The sequence below is a fragment of the Felis catus genome, chromosome C2 (genome assembly GCF_018350175.1).
Source record: "Felis catus isolate Fca126 chromosome C2, F.catus_Fca126_mat1.0, whole genome shotgun sequence".
NCBI lineage: Eukaryota > Metazoa > Chordata > Mammalia > Carnivora > Felidae > Felis > Felis catus.
Genome location: NC_058376.1, coordinates 11,893,575 through 11,906,908, shown reverse-complemented (window position 1 = coordinate 11,906,908; position 13,334 = coordinate 11,893,575). Strand labels below are relative to the sequence as shown.

The 13,334-nt window shown below is 48.6% G+C and overlaps 1 non-coding gene across 1 annotated transcript; it reads left to right on the top strand.

The window, feature by feature from the left end:
- Positions 1–1,338: 1,338 nt before the first annotated feature.
- Positions 1,339–1,469, top strand: LOC111556442. Its single transcript, XR_002735914.1, has one exon. It is a non-coding gene; the product is annotated as a small nucleolar RNA SNORA72 (small nucleolar RNA).
- Positions 1,470–13,334: the final 11,865 nt, after the last annotated feature.

The window sequence follows — 13,334 nt, the reverse complement described above, 5'->3', positions numbered from 1 at the left end:
AGGGAGAGGGAGAGGAAGCACAAGCAGGGGAGGGGCAGAGAGGGAGAGAGAGAGAATCCCAAGCAGGCTCTGTACTGGCCTGATGGAGGGCTCGAACCCACAAACTGTGAGACCCTGACCTGAGGCTAGATCAAGAGTCGGACGCTTAACCGACTGAGCCACCCAGACACCACTTTAGGTGCTGTTTTATACAAAAGATTTTATTATACCTCCATGGGGCACCTGGGTGGCTCAGTCAGTTAAGCGTCTGACTTCAGCTCAGGTCATGATCTCGCTGTCCAGGAGTTCAAGCCCAGTGTTGGGCTCTGTGCTGACAGCTCGGAGCCTGGAGCCTGCTTGGGATTCTGTGTCCCCCTCTCTCTCTGCCCCTCCCCCACTTGTGCTCTGTCTCTGTCTTTCAAAAATGAATAAACATAAAAAAAAAAAGATTTTATTATACCTCCAAATACTGAGCAAGCAACAGCTATTATATTGCAGTTTTTTGTGGGGTTTTTTGTTGTTGTTGTTGTTTTAAATAACAACAAAGCAGGGGCTCCTGAGTGGCTCTGTTGGTTGACCAATAGGTCCTGATTTCCACCCAGGTCATGATCTCATGGTTTGTGAGATCCAGCCCCCCACTGGCTCTGTGCCAACAGTAGTGTGGAGCTTGCTAAGGATTCTCTCTTTCCCTCTCTCTGCCCCTCCCCACTCAAAAGAAATAAGTAAACATTAAAAAAAGAAAAGTAACAACAAAGCACATTTCACTTTCTAGTCATACTCTTCCCTCCTAACTGGTATTACCATCATTTCTTATTCTTTTCCATTGTCACCTGTGTGGTCCTTTACCTACCAACGACAAACCATTTCTAAAAGCAAGGTTGCGCAGAAGCTTTGCATTTTGATTCTTAGAAATGAGACCGATCTGCTTTCAAGTGAAGGACTAAAGAGGAATTTAATTCGCGGAATAGAAACAGTCTCTTCTGTTTTGCGTTCGCCGAGATGTCAATGTTGTTTCTTTGGAGGGTGGGAGGTGGGGATGGGGAACGTTTGCAGAAAAAGGTCAAGAACAGGGGCCCTCCCTTCCCCCGGCCCCAGGCCGCACTGGGTGGAGCCACGTCCCTGAGTGGCAGGAGGCTGAAGGTAGTATCTAATTGTCATTGCCAGGAAGGATCTGGAGCCCAGGCTGATCCACCCCCTTCGAGTGGATTGATGAGCATCTCAGCCGTGCTCACAGCAGGTTCAATGCTTGAGCGCCCTTCCCCCGTTTCCTGGTCTTGGTCCAAACTCTAGCGAGCCCTGGAAAGTTGGACAGGTAACTGGACTTGATTTCATTGACGTAGCAAAAAAGATGATTCGCTACCACAACTATTCTCGCTGTTCTGATTTTGTAATAATCAGGGCAGGCTAAACATTCTCTATGTAAGACCGTGCATGTGTCCTCAGACCTAGTTCTTTCTCTAGCTCTGGTGTTGTCAATGCTGGTGATAAACCAAGTCTGATTTATACAAAGCATCTCATGTAGGAAATGTCTATGACTCTCAGGTCTCTGATTCTCCTTGAGAAATGACAGCAAAGCTAGTGTGATAACTTTTGAAGATTAGATTCATTGCTAATTTAAATGAATGGTGAAATTGAAGAAAAACAAAAACAAAAACCAAAAAAACTGATTCCATAGTTCTTGTTTCTGAGTGTTGTGAAGTCAAAGCACAGGGGTGCCCACCTTTTTAAAAGATACACTTTTGGGGCGCCTGGGTGGCTCGGTCGGTTAAGCGTCCGACTTCGGCTCAGGTCATGATCTCTCTGTCCGTGAGTTCGAGCCCCGTGTCGGGCTCTGTGCTGACAGCTCAGAGCCTGGAGCCTGTTTCAGATTCTGTGTCTCCCTCTCTCTCTGCCCCTCCCCTGTTCATGCTCTGTCTCAAAAATAAATAAACGTTAAAAAAAATTTTTTTTAAAGATACACTTTCTTGGGGTGCCTGAATGTCCCAGTCGGTTAAGCGTCCAACTTCCGCTCAGGTCATGATCTCACATTTCAGTGTGTGGGGGCGAGCCCTGCATCGGGCTCCCCCCTGACAGTGTGGAAGGAAGCCTGCTTGGGATTCGCTCTCTTTCCCTCTCTCTTTCCCTCTCTTTCTGCCACTGCCCCACTCGCACTTTCTCTGTCTCTCTCGAAAGTAAATAAATTAACTTAAAAGAAAAGATACACTTTCTGCAGATGAAAACATGTATCTGGGTCAGGAAATGCAGCATATTTCCAGTAATCAGTTTTGCCCATTTGTCTGGCTTCCTTTTCAAATGACTTTTTGTTTCTTTGTTTTTTGGTTTATAATGATTAAATTATTAAAGTATGGGGGGGTGTTGAAGTTTAAATGTAGCTACAATGCTTTGTTCCAGGCTGTATCTAGAGCAATGCCTGGCACATAAGTGAGTGTTCAATAAATACTGGCTGAAAAAAATATTTGTTGAGGGGTAAAAAGTAAATGTATTCATCTCTTTCAATCCTTGGAGAAGTCAAATTTAGGTGTTGGATGTATTTCCTAGAATAACCTTCATTTGAGTCAAAGTGCTTTAGGACTGACTCACTTTTTTAAAACATTTTTTTCATGTTTATTTGTTTTTGAGACACACAGAGCATGGGCAGGGGAGGGGCAGAGAGAGAGGGAGACGCAGAATCGGAAGCAGGCTCCAGGTTCCCAGCTGTCAGCACAGAGCCCGACGCAGGGCTTGAACTCATGGACAGCAAGATCATGACCTGAGCTGAAGTCGGACGTTTAACCGACGGAGCCACCCAGCCGCCCCAGGACTAAAGCAAGATGAGTGACGTCCGTTTGAGAAACAAAGAGTGTCTCTGGGTCTGAGATGGTCCAGGGAGGTTCTGGGGCTTCCTCTGCATAGATCCCCCTGTACCATTTGCAGGGGTGAGTGAGGAAGTATTTGCAGCTCTCCCCAGGGTCCTGGGTATTTATTTGACTGGGACAATGCCAGCAGGTGACAGTGCCCTCCCGACTGCATGTCTGGGGAAGGTCAAGGCAGGGCAGGAGGCTCCCCCAAGTCAGGGGTGGGGATGGAACTCCAAGCTGGGGGTCAGACCCTCAGGCAGGTCAGAAGAAACTGCCCCGTGGTGAACACTTCCCAAATCCCTCCATCTAGGGTTTCCCTCGATCTAGTGACTTTATTTTTTTTTTTATTTAAAAAAAAAATTTTTTTTCAACGTTTATTTATTTTTGGGACAGAGAGAGACAGAGCATGAACAGGGGAGGGGCAGAGAGAGAGGGAGACACAGAATCAGAAACAGGCTCCAGGCTCTGAGCCATCAGCCCAGAGCCTGACGTGGGGCTCGAACTCACGGACCGCGAGATCGTGACCTGGCTGAAGTCGGACGCTTAACCGACTGCGCCACCCAGGCGCCCCTCTAGTGACTTTAAAAAGCTGTGTGAGTCAGTACTTCTTGGGCACAGCCAAAGGGCCACCTCAGTTCCTGCCAGGGCTTCCCCACTCTCCACGCAGAGGGCCCAGTCCAGTCACCTCGGGACCTAACACTAGCACCAGGACAGGAGAGAGAGAAGGGCTCCAACAGAATCCACGACTGCAGACCCAAGGAGAGCGTCCTGGGACAGAATCCAGTCTGACTCATCAACCTCTCAGTAGCACATCCAGCATGGTCTGAGATACGAGATGCTGCGTTCGTTGGGTGGCCTTGGTGTCCTCTGTTACTTCCATTAAAATGCAAACTCCACAAGCTCAGAGTTCTTGTTTCTTGTGTTCAAAACAGGGCCCAGTGTGGAGTAGAAGCTCAATAAACATGTGTTAAATGAACCAGAGAGGGAAGAAAAGAAGGAAGGAAGGAAGGAAGGGAGAGAGGGAGGGAGGAAGGAAGGGTGGAAGGAAGGAAGGAAGGAAGGAAGGGAGGAAGGGAGGGAGGGAGGAAGGCAGGAAGGAAGGAAGGGAGGGAGGAAGGGAGGGAGGGAGGGAGGGAAGGAGAAAGGCAGGAAAGAAGGAAGGGTGTGAACTGAAAACAACCTGTGCTTTCTGAACATGGTTTGCTACCCCTGGACTCTTTCTGGTCTTGCCTTCACCAACAAATTGTACCTAAATGAATTTGTGTTTGTTTTGTTTTGATTAGTTTTCTAGGGACACCCAGTAAGTCACATAACTATGATGTCTGAGGTTTCAAAGGAAAGATGGAAGTTCATGTTCACGATAACGTAAGACTACGAGAGAAGGGAAATTCACAAGGCATTTAACACCCACGAAATGTAAGAGAAGCTCCAGGTAACAGCCTGCCGCCGGATGCCTGTGACTTTGCGTGGCTCTACACGGAGAAAGTTAGCCAACCCAGGGCTTAAGCTGGAGGATTGCTAAAGAATGAACATGACGTCTCTGGCATCTTTTGTTCCCCCGGGCCCAAGTCCTCTTCTGGGCTTTGCAAAGTCAAGACAGCGTCTGTAGCATATCCTGCAACTATAGGCGGCCTGATTTTTACACAGTCGTGAAACACAAGCACGTGAGAAACAAGGTCCCCCCCCCCCCCCCCCGCTAGCTCAGCCTGACTGTGGTTTCCACAATCTTCTCAAAAACGGAAGTAACGCTGCCCCCTTGCCGTTTACTGCTCCTCAAGAATTTAGGAGTTTCAAGGCGTAAGCTGTAGTTGTTTCTGGGTCGTAAGATTATGGGGGAGTTTTTTTCCTCCGCTTTGTTATTTTTCTGTCTTTCAGGTTCACCACAGGGAGCATATACTGTTATTACAGCAAGGACAAAAGTAATAATGAAAGCTGGTCCCTTTTTCCATTCCCTTGCAAGTTAGCCCACGTACAACCAGTACAATAGTAGCCATCGTCTAGAGCAGAAGTCAGACCTGAAGCAAAATGAGAGTGCTTTTTTTTTTATTTTAATGTTTATTTTTGAGAGACAGAGCGCGAGTAGGGGAGGGGCAGAGAGAGAGAGAGAGGGAGACACAGAATCCGAAGCAGGCTCCAGGCTCCGAGCTGTCAGCACAGAGCCCGACGCGGGGCTCGAACCCACAAACTGTGAGATCGTGACCTGAGCTGAAGTCGGACGCTTAACCGACTGAGGCACCCAGGCGCCCCTCACTGCCTTTCGTAATGCACCTTTGGACATTAAGAAGTCTGGTTTGTATTTTGATTGCTAGGAAGCTGAGTTTAGTCAATGTGGACTTTTGGACCACATGTGGACATACTGCCTCCCCGCCACAACACATTCTCTGTCTTCATGTCCTACACTCATACTTTTGCCCTAGACCTATAATTTCTTATCTAATATTTTGTACCATGTATGCTTTTTTATTTACAAATCTTTACGTTAAGAAAAACATGCGTTAAGGGGCATCCGGGTGGCTCAGTTGGTTAAGCATCTGACTTTGGCCTAGGTCATAATCTCACCATTCTGGAGTTCAAGCCCTGCATCGGGGTCTGTGCTGACAGCTCAGAACCTGGAGCCTGCTTTGGATTCTGTCTCCCTGTCTCTCTGCCCCTTCCCCACTCATGATCTGTCTCTCTCTCTCTCTCTCTCTCAAAAATAAACAAACATGAAAGAAAGAAAGAAAGAAAGAAAGAAAGAAAGAAAGAAAGAAAGAAAGAAAGAAAGAAAAAGATGTATTAAGGAGAAAACAGCCAGGGGCACCTGGGTGTCTCAGTCGGTTAAGCATCCAACTTTGGATCGGGGCATGATCTCACTGTTTGTGGGTTCGAGCCCCGCATCAGATTCACTGCTGTCAGCACAGAGCCTGCTTCAGATCCTTTGTCCCACTCTCTCTGCTCCTACCCCACCCCCCAAAAAATAAATAAACATTAAAAAAAGGAGGAAAGAAACAACCATACAGTATATTTATTATTCTGAGCTGCCTTAGAATTCCAGAGAATGAGGTACTGCATTTTTTGTTTTTTTGGGTTTTTTTGTTTTTTTTACTGAGAAGTGGGATTCAGCTGATGTTTCGTAGGTATTTCCCAAGCTAAGCCAGTGTGTTGATTCAGGTGATCGGCATTATTACATCAGCCTCTTCTAGAAGTTTCAACTTTGGCATGAGTCTCTTCAAGGGAAATGTATACCCACAAAGAATTGTCTGTGGAGGGGAAGGAAGTCAATGAAGAAACCTGCTGTTGCAGATAATTCTTCCTCTTCACTGCTGTAAGATATTAGAATGTATGTTAATCTCTGCCCCTGGTTCCCGGCATAGAGTTCCTGAAACCATTGTAATTTCCTGGGTGATGGGAGTGTCTTTTGTTCTCATGAGGTGACTCTGAGTGGGCTTGGGGATGGCCCCTGGATGAGAGCTGGTCACCAGAAAGAACACGCCATGATTGGAAGCTTGGAATTTTCTCTCAAGAAGGGAGAAGGGCTGAAACATTAACTCCAGAGTTCATTATTGATCGTGCCTACATGAGGAAGCCTCCATAAAAAATCCCAATAATATAGTATCAGGAGAGCTTCCGGGTTGGTGAACACATCCACGTGGTGGGAGGGTGACACCCCAGCTCCACTGGGGCTGAAGCTTCTGGATTGGGACCCTCCCAGACCTCTCCCCATGTACCTTTTCATCTGACTGTTTGTCTGTTTCCCTGACCATATCCTTCAAAGAGCTGCTAAGTGTGAGAAGGTGTTTCCCAGAGTTTTGAAGGCCCCTCTAGCAGATGAATCAAACCTCAGGAGGGGGTCATGGGACCTTGGATTTGTAGCCCAGTCAGACAACAGTTGTGGCTCACCTGGGGACCTGCTCTCTACAAGTGACATCTGAAATAGGGTGGGAGCGATCCCTGACTCTGTGGGATCCGACACTGTCTCCAGGTTGATGACGTCAGAAGGGAGTCAAATTGTAGGACACCCAGCCGGTGTCACGGAGAGTTGCTTGGCATGGGGAAAACCACACACACGTTTGGCGACCAGAAGTGTCAGAAGTGTTGTGAATGTGGCAGTTGTATGAGAACAAGGAAGACACACAGGAGAAAATCATAGAGGGAAGAATGCGATTGTTCCTACACACCTACCAGTGGACCTACGGGCTGGCCAGCACTGCCCGGGTGGTGGCCCAGCCAGCGCCTGTTTGCAAACAGAAAGTTGTAGCCTTGGGGCTCCTGGGTGACTCAGTCGTTTAAGCGTCCGACTTCGGCTCAGGTCATGATCTCACGGTTCGCGAGTTCGAGCCCCGCGTCGGGCTCTGCGCCGACAGCTCGGAGCCTGGAGCCTGCTTTGCGTCCTGTGTCTCCCTCTCTTCTCTGCCCCTCCCCCGCTCTGTCTCTCTCTGTCTTCCAAAAATAAATAAACATTAAAAAATTTAAAAAATAAATAAATGCTTTTAACTTGTAGAATATGTACCATAAAATTCTCTTGATTGTATGATTTCCCTCATGAAACATCACGAACTGGGGTCTGAAGGGAACTCTTGTTGGTTCTTGTGCGGTGAACAGTTTCATGATTTCTGGTCCGGAAAAGGTATGACGTGGTAGCTTGGCCTGGGCTAAGCAACGTGGCTGTAAGGGAGGCTGGGAATTTGCATTTCCTGGAAGGTTGAGTATTCACAGGGCTGAACATTCCCCAGATATACCAAGGGCATTCAAAAGGTCGAGTCAGAAAACAAGAGAAACGTACGTTGGTTAGGAGGAGGGAGGGATATGGCTTAGGCCAACGTCTCAATAAATGGTGCCTATTCTTATCAGTGTGAGCACAACTCCCAGTTAACTGCTGGTGCTTGTCGTGACTCATCAGACGCCTCATGTGAGACCTCCTGGCTGCACTCAGCTTATTTATGGCAGTCACCTCCTAGTCTGAGCCTGCTGGTGACCTACGCTCATGTCCAACCTGCCAGGTTTTTCCTGGAAGTCTCCAGGACCCCGATGGCAAATTTAAACACAAAAGGTTACTGATACAATATTAATCCCTCTGGAAAACAGGGAGAGGTTTGAGTTTCTCTAAATTACCAAACGGGAGAAGGTTCATTACACAAACCCTGGCCTGGAACCCATGAAGAAATCTCCAACCCACCCCTTCCAGTTCCCACTGGAACCTTCCCAAAGCCCTGGGCCCTAACCCTGGAGTCGTTGGGGCTTTTTCAGGGGACTCACCAGGGTCAGGGATATTAGAGCATTGGCATGCACCTAAAAAGAGGAGTATCTTCTCTTTTTGAAAAGGTTAAAAGGAGGGGCGCCTGGGTGGCTCAGTCGGTTAAACGTCTGATTCTTAATTTTGGCTCGGGTCATGATCTCACGGTTTCGTGAGTTCCAGACCCACATCAGGCTCTGTGCTGATAGCATGGATCCTGCTTGGGACCCTTCCTTTCTCTCTGCCCTTCCCTCCACTTGCATTCTCTCTGTCTCTTAAAAGAAATAAATTAAAACTTAAAAAAGAAAGAAAGAAAGAAAAGGTTAAAAAGAGCCATAAACGGGCACCCGGGTAGTGCAGTCAGCTGAGTGTGTCTGACTCTTAGCTCAGCTCAGATCTTTATCTTGAGATCATGAGTTCAAGCCGCAAGTAGGGCTCCATGCTGGGCATGAAGCCCACTTAAAACAAAAAACAAAACAAAACAAAACAAAACAAAACAACCCGGGAGGGGCACCTGGGTGGCTCACTTGGTTAAGTATCCGACTCTTGATTTCTGCTCAGGTCATGATCTCACAGTTTTGTGAGTTCGAACCCCACTTTGGGCTCCGGGCTGACCCTGCCGAGCCTGCTTGGGATTCTTTCTCTCCCTCCCTCTCTCTGCCCCTCCCCTGCTCATGTTCTCTCTGTCTCAAAATAAACTTTTAAAAAATTATTTAAAAAAAAAAAAAAGGAAGTGAAAAATTTCCTCCTCTCTCTGCCTACTCTCTCTTCTCTTGGCCAAATTTCTAGATACTACCCCTCCCGTTCTACAGAGGCGTGGAATGCATAATGTACTTTGTGCCAGTTATTCTTGCCAGGGTCCCTCAGAAAAGGCAGTAAAGGAGAAAAGAGGGTGCATTTTCAGAATGAGGTTTTATGGGGCCCCATGGGAAGGGGGAGCCAGAAATGCAAGTTTGCAGGAAGAGGAAAGGGGACCCCGTGACGGACACAGTGAGAAGACAGGCTCCAGTCACTAGACCCTTGAGGTAAATTTGTCCTTTTACTTCTATGCCAATCCCTCTGACCTTGCTGTTGGCATTTCTTAGAACAGAGGACTCCTAGCGACAAATCCAGGCCCCATTTAGCTGTGCTCAGGGCCTACTCTGTGCTCAGAACTCTTGCTGCTCTGTCTGAATCTATGGGGGGACACTCACCCCCCTGCACGTTGGAGGCAACCATCTCAGCGAAGGTCAAGGCTCACACGAGCTGGTAAGGAACAGAAGAAGGTGGGAGGGAGGGGCAACAAAGCTCTCAGCAAGTGCGAGTTGCTCCAGCAAGAGATCGAGTTTTAGAATTTGGGGCACGGGGTGGGGGGACGAGGTGAGAGGCGAAGGAAGGGGGGCAGGTGGCATCAGATGAGAAGGAGTGCGTGGGGACCCTCAGGAAGTACATCATCAAAGACGCACGGATGGACGAGCAGGGCCTTGTCGGGCGGGGAGCCGCAGAAAGCATGATCAGGCAGCCAGAGCCAGGCCTGGTGACAGGTGGACTGACATGGCAGGTGAGCAGTTTGGCGTGAGGTGCAAGGGGCTTTGAAGCTAAGCAGGACGGGCCAAGAGCCCTCCCACCACCTGGTGGCTGTGCGACTTGGGGGTATGATCAGTCAGGTTTGGGTCGGAGAAGTACAAGCACCGTGTGTGTGTGTGTGTGTGTGTGTGTGTGTGTTTGAGAGAGAGAGAGAGAGAAGGGTCGGACCCTGGGCTATTGCCGGAGTCAACTACACAGTCTAGGTGGGACTGGTTTTCCAGTGTCAAGGGCCGGAGGCTGCGGCTCTGAGTGCAAGTGGTCAGGAAGAGAAGGCCAGACGGCACCAAGGACGAGCCGGAAGCTAAGGCTGAGCTGGGACCACCATCAGCCCGTCTCTCACCAGCTCCAAGCCTCCAGCATGGATGACAGCACGGGTGTCCTGCTAGAAAAGCTGGCGCCCTTTGTCGGGCAGCTAACACGCGCCCGCGTCTCCCAGGAGACGGGGAGGCTGTAGCAGCTGATCCAGCAGGAGCTGGAAGAGTCTTGGGCTGGGGCCACAGCCATCCAGGATGCCGGCGGAGAAGCCACAATGCTCCGAATTGCAACAACGCCTCGCGCCCCGCCCCAGCCTCCTGAGAGTGAAGGAATGTGGCTGAAGCTTCCAAATCTTGTACGAAAACATCCTTCTCTTCCCCACGCCAACTGGAAACTATGCAGGAAGGGGAATTCGAGGAAATGCAGTTACACCTTAGCTACACTGACGCCATGCAAATCCACCAAGTGGATTTGCCCAAGGGCCAGTTACTTAATTCCCTGGGCCTCAGTCTCCTCATCTGTGAAATGGCAGTCGTAACCCCCTTAACCGTGAGGACTGAGTGACACAATGCATGGAGAAGCCCCGGGGGCCATCAACCAGTGTTGGCTCCTTTCTGTCCCCCCCCTCAGCTACCCTCCTGAGGGAGGTGGGGGGAGCACCTCCAGATTATTAGCGTAAGGAAAACACTTCGGGAAGATTAACTGGTTAGGAGGTAGCAAGTTAATGGAAAGGGAAGGAGGAATTTGGGTTTTGTAAGGCTGAAGTTTATATAGTATTATCAATTCTATTATTTGTGTTTGCACATTTATATTTATTTACATAATGATGTATGTATTAATATATTATTTATATGTCAATCATTATATTAATTGTATATTGTGTATTAAAGCATACACAACTAAGAATATAAAATTAGATACAAAAATATTTACATACACTGAGAAAATAAATCACAAGTTACAGATTTTTTTTAAAATTTTTTTTTTAACGTTTATTTATTTTTGAGACAGGGAGAGACAGAGCATGAACTGGGGAGGGTCAGAGAGAAGGAGACACAGAACCTGAAACAGGCTCCAGGCTCTGAGCTGTCAGCACAGAGCCCGACGCGGGGCTCGAACCCACGAACCGCGAGATCATGCTCTGAGCTGAAGTCAGATGCTTAACCGACTGAGCCACCCAGGTGCCCTAGAAGTGTTTCTTTTGACTTGACAATTTGTTGTTGATATATACCATCAAGACACTTCTCAAAACACACACACACACACACACACACACACACACACACACACACACACAAGCTAGAGCCGCCCCAGCACCGCCCTCCTGGAGAAGTACGTCAAAGAGGGAAGAGACAGAGGTCATAACCATTGTGGTTAAAAGCTCTTACTTTGCAGACTTCAGAGGAACATATGACCATGTGAACACAGAGCTGGCAGCCCCTTCCAGGACCGTGGAAGAGAGTTGTGCAAGGGAGGGCCCCTAGGGGTTCAGCTTTTGGTCCTTTCGCAGTAAACACGCCTCCAGAAGGGAGAAGCTGCAGAAAGGAACCCACGTCCCTGTCATGTGCCATGACCGAGGAACTGCATGATGCCGTGGGGGCTATCCATGGAACCGGACAAAGAGCGGTGGATGCTTGGACATCTTCCACAAGAAATGCCAACAGGATTGGCTTCACGTTCTCTTAGGTGGAAAATCTCTGTGGAAGTCAGAGTCATCCAGCAATGACCTCAAAAGTAAAAGTCTTCCAGCCAGGAGGAACAAGAAACGGGAAATGCCACCCGCTGAGAACTGGCCTTTGCAAGACATCTGCTTGGCAGTTACTTGCGTCGGGGATATTGTGTGCTTAAGGTGTCAGCAGAGTGGACCGCTACGCAGCAAACTGGGCATGCTCCTTTTAGTACTCTGACAAGGACTTCTGGAAGGAAAATGTAAACCCTCTAAGTTTTAGCAGGGAAGAGCTTTGGAGGGAGATTCTCCAGCTGGGAAGAAACAAGTATTCTCTTGCAGGGAGCCGGGGTGGGGGGGAGGGGGATGGGACTTACCATCCTCCTCCCACCCCCCCACCCCCAAAGACCATTGTCACTGCCTCTGAAAACATCTACATCCAAGTAGATCACAAGCGCTCCCTGGCCTGGGCTGAGACAGGTGCACATTTGTCCCTTCCTTTACTATGATTTTTTTTTCTTGATTATAAAAGTGAAATATGCCCTTGCAGGGGGGATTATAAAAAAAGAAAACTATTACCATTCGTAATCCTGCTACCTATGATATGTTAGTATTTTGGCATATTTCCTCCAATCATTTTTTTTAAGTTTATTTATTTTGAGAGAGAGAGAGCATGCATGCACATGCAAGCAAGCAGAGGAAGGGGGGAGAGAGAGAGAGAGAGAGAGAGAGAGAGAGAGAGAGAGAGAAAGAGAGTCCCAAGCAGACTCCTTGCTGTGGCAGAGAGAGCCGGACTGGGGGATCGATCTAGGGAACCATGAGATCGTGGCCTGAGCCCAAACCAAGAGTTGGAGTCTGTTAACAGACTGAGCCACCCAGGGCCCCTCCAATCATTTCAACACATCACTTGGACAGGGATTCTGATTTACACACGGCTTTTTTTCAGTTCACATATAAACATGTCTCTGTGCCTTGAGAAACTCACTCAAAGCATCATTCAGATAACTGCTAGATATTTTCTGACATATTTTCACAACAGTGACCAATTTCAAGAGTTCTACAAAAAAGGAAATAAAAATGCAAGAAGTCGAGGGCTCCCTGCTTGCTCAGTCAGTGGAGCCTGTGACCCTTAATCTCGGGGTTGTAAATGCTAGCCCCGCGTTGGGTGCAGAGATTACTTAAAAAATTTTTTTTTCTTAAAGTAAATAAAATAAACTGTAGGAAGTCCCGAAGTAAAGCCCTATGTTGCCGAATACTATGCGGCCAAGGAGCCCAGCAGACTCCTACCTGGGCCTTGGTGACGCTGTTCTTTAATTCTTGATGTCCCCCACTCATTCTCTTCTTCGCCCCTTTCCTTCCATGCTCAGGTGGGTCTAAAAGCCCATCGTGGGAGAACCAAGATGACCCAGATCCTTCCAGCTGGCAGAACCGGAGGGCGGCTCAGGCTGGAACAGTAGGCCTCCCCACCTGCCCCGCCGCACCCCACTGCGCTCCCCCAGCTGGAGAAGTTACTTCCTCATACACTCGGCAGCCCAGACCGGGGCCTAAACCCACGCACCATCCTGAAATGTGGGACGTTTCTCGCTTTCCCTCCGCCTTGCTCTGTGCCCACTGTTCCCCTGAACCCCACACTTTCCTTCACCCAAGGCCGTTTCCAGCCACCACAGCCTTAAGCCGGTTTTCAAATAAGGATTGAAAGCTTAGTGTGTACTTTAGAGGCTCAGAAGGCAGCATTTAAACTGAAGGGGGGAATCGCGTGCCCCCACGCAGGTGGGAGCGTCAGGAGAAGACAGAATGGGGGCGGGGGTGGGGGGCGGGA